Genomic DNA, 5,295 nt, shown 5'->3' with positions numbered 1-5,295 from the left:
AAACTTTTTGTGTTGGTTTTTGCTAGCTCCTGACAATCAAGGAAATCTCTGACATATCGCTATCTGGATACAAACTTAAGGAACAGATAGCTCAGGAAATAAATCCCAGAGTTAACACTTTGAGATATTAAAGCGCACAGTGTTCAACAAAAGATTACAAGACAAAGAAACAGGAAAGGATGACCCATTCAAAGGAATAAGATAAAAATCCAGAAACCATCAATGAAGAATATCAGGCTTTCGACATAACTAACAAAAAAAAATTTTTTTAAGGTTGTACTGGGGATTGAACCCCAGACCTCATACATGTGAAGCAGGCACTCAACCCCTGAGCTATGCCTGCTCCACTGGACAAAGACTTTTTTTAAAAAATTACTTTCAATATTTTCAAGGAGATAAAGGAAAAAACTGATAAAGAGCTAAAGAATATAAGGAAAACAATGAAAAATACAAGAATCAGATAACTGGAAAATGTGCTAATTAAAAATTTCTTCAGCAGCTGTGAAAAATTGAAACACCTTCCACAGATCTAGTTGAACTGGTTTTCTATTAACCTGATCTTAGTGGTTTACTCTTTGTTCTTAGTTCCTAGAAGGACAATAACCAGACCTTCCTAATTCTACTCCCAAGAAAGTCAGGAATAAGATAACATCTTAGCAAAACCGTAGGATGGCGCCAGGAGCACCTTATAGCCCAGGAAATCGGTAGCTTCCCTGGGATAAAAGGCTGTGAACTGGGACATCAAACAGGAGTTTGCATACAAGAGATAACACAGGATTATCTCTCAGGAGACCCTGTAAAAAAATTCCAGAGTCCTCACCCACCGGTGGAGGAGTGCCTCTCGCTGTCATCACTTGATCCTCACCCTTATTTCCCCTGTAAAAACTCTAGCCTCCCTTCTCACTTTGAACTGGTTTGGGGGAAGAGTCCCAGTTTCTTGCTTGTGCACCTGGGATAAATCACCTCACTGAGCGAAAACGCCAGTTTGGGTGGGCCTTTCTATTGGAAATAGCCATGCTTACAGTAACAAAAAGAAACAGAAATTTTTAAAAGTTGCTAATGTTGAAGACCCAATCACTGAAATGACAACTTCCCTAGAAGGTTTCAATAGCAAATAGGAGCTGGCAGAAGAATTACATGAACTCAAAGGTAAAACAATTGAAATGATTCGGGCTGGGTTGCAGGAAGAAAACAAACCAAAAGAGTGAGCAGGCAGCTCCGAGCCTGCCGCGGCGGGCGACCCGCGCGTGAGGCGCCCCGGGGACTCCAGCTGCCGCCGCAGGGAGGCTGGGCGCGGCCGCCTCTGCCCAGGGCGCGCGGAGGCCGAGGGCGCGCGGAGGCCGAGGGCGCGCGGAGGCCGAGGGCGCGCGGCGGCCGAGGGCGCGCGGCGGCCGAGGGCGCGCGGCGGCCGAGGGCGCGCGGCGGGCGCGGGGCAGCCGCGGGCCACGCCGCCTCCGTAAACCCTCGCTCAGGACTTGTTTCCCCTCTGAACCCGCCGGCGCCCCGCCTCCGACGGCCGCAGCGACCAGGTCCCTCGCCCACCTCTCGGCCCGGCCTCGGCCGCGGCGCCGCTGCGCGCCCCGGAGGTGGCGCAGCTCGGCGAGGAGCAGGGAGAGGTGATCACTAACTGCGGAGAGAAAGTCCAGCTTTGGCAGAAGGTAGGTGATGACTATAATGTCCTTCAAGAAAGACTCAGTACATGGCCTGATAAGTTGTCTTACAACGTCATGGTACCATTTGGCCCCTTTGCCTTCAAGCCAGGAAAAACTTGTCCTTTATTAATGAAGTCACTGTTTCACTTGGGGACAACTGGTTTGCAAAGTGCTCAGCAAAGCAGGCTATAAAAGATAAAAAGTTTGAAGATGAAAAAGTTTGAATCCAGAGTTGAATTCACAGATTTGCAGAAAATGAGGATGCTGCAGGTGATATCGAGGTAGAAGAATAGAAAACCTGGGCCATATCGAGAATCCACTATTTAGAAACCTGGGGCAGGTGGAGAGTCACTATCTAGAAATCTGAGGCAGGAAGAGAGTCAGAAACCCCTACAGAGTGGAAAACAACAAGTTATTAAACTGAGATTTCTGGAGAAAGACACCTTCTTGCAAGAGATAGAAGCCTAAGGTTACGAAAACATGGGCTCAGCTTATCCAGTAACCGCCCTTTGCCCCAGGACGTATAAGATGTCAACTAACAACCCAGTAGAGGTGGCTCTCTGCTGGAGGCTACCCATGTGCGTCTCAGCACATGCCCCACCCCCTTGCTGCCCCTTCCTTCCTTTAACGCTGTTCAATACTTCAACACCGTTCAATAAGCTAACTTGTTGCTTAGTTCGGTCCTTGAATTCTTTCCTGCAATCGAACAAGAACCCTCTCTGTCAGCAGTATCGCTGACATAAGAGAAGATATTAAAAGTGACTTTGGGGAACTGTTGAGGGCCTCCTTCCCACATGGAAGCCCCAGGGTTCAGTCCAAGATGCCTCCTAAAAAAGCAAAAACAAAACAACGACAAAAACAACAACAACAACAAGCAAACAAACAAAAAAAAACAGCTGGGACCAATGTGGCTCAGTGGTTGAGTGCCGGCTTCCCACACACAAGGTCCGGGTTTCAGTTCCTGGCACTGGTACCTCGGAAAAAAAAAAAAAAAAAGTGGCATTGAATTTAAAATAAAACACCAAATTGCCCATAAACCTCATTCCAAAACAAAAACTTTAGATATTTTTGAAGCAGATCTTGCTTCAGGTGATGTAACCCAAAAATTTGTTTGCTGATGGGAACTGTGGGCTTGACTTGAACTAGAGCAACAAGAAAAATTGCTGGGTAACTTGAGAGTAAGCCTAGTTCTAGGACTGCAAATGGAGACAGCACAACTTAAAGAAGATCAAAACACAAATGGGAATGGGACTCATTAAGTAACAGACTCTCTTACTCCCAGCAGTTGTCATAAGGATTTTGCAAATTTAGAACTGTTTAGGGGTCAAGTAAATAGTCAGTTGAATTGTTCCGTGAATAGTTCATATCCCTATCATAGTAATGAAGAAGATGAGGAGGATGAGGAGGATGGTGATAATGAAAATGACTGTGATGCTTTAGGGATTGGAGATAATTCTGTGCCAATAATATATTTTTTTCATACTGTCAAACCTAAGAGGGTCTGAATCTATACTGAAAAAAATACCAGTTTAAAATTTAGTGAAAAGAAAGGAGCCAAACACAAATGAAAGAACAGCTCTGGTAGTGGTCATTCTGTCCAGGAGCTGCCTACCATTAGGACTCCCACTGACATTTACAGAGTCTTTGTGGATATTGTTGTTGTAGAAGTTGAGAGGTTCAATTATTTGCATATAGAAAGGCCAGGACTCAGGAATAATTTTTGGGAAGGAAAAATGATTTATTTACTACCGGCCAGGCTCGGCATTTCTCATTCCAAAATCCGAGCCCCGAACAAGATTTTTGAGTTCCTTTTATACTGAGAGGAAGGGCCGAAAGGTTGTTTTGTTTCAATGCTCAATAGGCTTGAATTAACATTTATCTTCCACATCCTAGGTAAGCTTTTAGCATGGACCGTATACATTCTAGATAAGCTTTTAGCACATTTGGTTTGCATTTTCCCTGAATATTTAAAGTTTAGAGAGTTTGCATTGCTAAACTGTTTCCTGGGACTGGAGTCGTTGCCATGGTCACCAAGGGCAGGACTGCAGCCTCTCACTGTCCCACACCCACAAGTCAGGACACAGACAGGTTATCTACAAAGAGATGAACAGCCTCCCACCCATAGCCCACCTCATTGTGAATGGAGAAATATGTCCCTTGTAAATCAGTCCAGAAGTCTGGGAACAGAGTGAACTGTGTTTGTAGTGATACCAGCGAAGGCAATGCTGCCAAAGTTGATGGTAGACGGGGAGTTTTGAAGAGTACTAGCTGTGAAGAAGCCACTTGCGGTGACACTGGTGAGAACATTTTGGAAGAACAACAAGAAGATCATCAAAAGAAACTTTTGTGGGAAACGGATGTGGCTCCGGCAATTGGGCTCCCATCTACCATATGGGAGATCCAGGATTCGATTCCCAGGGCCTCCTGGTGAAAGGCAAGCTGGCCCATGTGGTGAGCTGGCCTGAGTGGAGAGCTGGCCTGAGTGGAGTGCTGGCCCATGCAGAAGTGCTGGCCCGCATGGAAAGCTCACACAGCAAGATGCCACAATAAAAAGAGACACAGAGGAGAGACAATAAGAGATGCAACAGACCAGTGAGCTGAGGTGGCACAAGAGATGGAGCACCTCTTGCTCACTCCAGATGGTCCCAGGATCAGTTCCCAGTGCTGCCTAAAGAGAGGACAAGCAGACACAGAAGAACACACAGAGAGCAGACAGTGAGTGCAAAAACTGTGTGCATGTGTGTGTGTGTGGGGGGGTGTAAATAAATAAATCTTAAATTAAAAAAAAGCAACTTTCGCCTTTATCAGGAACCCATGAGGCTTTTTCTGGAACTGAAATAGAAAAAGAATTTTTTCACCCCCCTAAATATTAGTGAATGGCTCTGGTTTCTGGTTTCTGGACTTCTAGGATCGTGGTTTATGTCACATAAAAGATTTGAGGACATGCCATAGAGTAAACAAGGGAGTAAAGAGTTTATTAAGAAACAAGAAAACGAGAAAAGTACAGTTTGAGGCGTGGACTGTGGGCTGGGCTGCAGGGTGAGACACACCCCGTGAGGCCCCAGATCAAGGCTTTTGAAAGCCTTTCCTCCTGCCCCTTAATAATGCTGGGGGAGGGGCTCCAGCTGTTTGCTGTTCTGATTGGTTGCCCCATCTGTCATTTCTCAGGGGAACAATGGTGAGGTCTTTTGAAGGTATCCTGAGCTTTCCCATGACCCAATGGGATCTCATGGGTCAAATGGGATTTCATTTCTCCAAACAGGATCTCATGGCTGGGGTCTCTCAGGGTCTTTCTGGCAGCTTTTTTCTCAGGAGGTATCTGGGCAAGGTCTCAAGGCCATGTGATCTGTTGGCCATGTCTGCCGGCCATGTTGCCCATCAGCCACGTTGTCTGCTGGCAGTGTTGTCTGACGCCTTGTTTGTCGGCCGTGTTGTCTGAGGGGCCTCAGCTGTGACCCAAGTCTTCCCTTTCCCTACACTACTAACCTGCCTCCATTAGCACCTCATCCAACTATCGTTCATCTTGTGCTACCCACTATTCCAGAACAGAAAGAATTTTTATCAGATGTATCAGAAGAAACTACCAAGAAGAGGGTTTTAAAGTTCAAGGCTGCCAGATGGCAAAAGAAAAACAAGGCTCTCC

The 5,295-nt window shown here is 46.1% G+C and overlaps 1 pseudogene; it reads left to right on the top strand.

The window, feature by feature from the left end:
* Window positions 1-1,490: 1,490 nt before the first annotated feature.
* LOC101423493 (unconventional prefoldin RPB5 interactor 1-like) lies at window positions 1,491-4,582 on the top strand (annotated as a pseudogene).
* The last annotated feature ends 713 nt before the right edge of the window (window positions 4,583-5,295 follow it).

The sequence above is a fragment of the Dasypus novemcinctus genome, chromosome 4, assembly GCF_030445035.2.
Source record: "Dasypus novemcinctus isolate mDasNov1 chromosome 4, mDasNov1.1.hap2, whole genome shotgun sequence".
In the NCBI taxonomy this organism is placed as follows: Eukaryota; Metazoa; Chordata; class Mammalia; order Cingulata; family Dasypodidae; genus Dasypus; species Dasypus novemcinctus.
The sequence above is the reverse complement of the archived record's forward strand: the minus strand, read 5'-3'. Positions and strand labels throughout refer to the sequence as shown.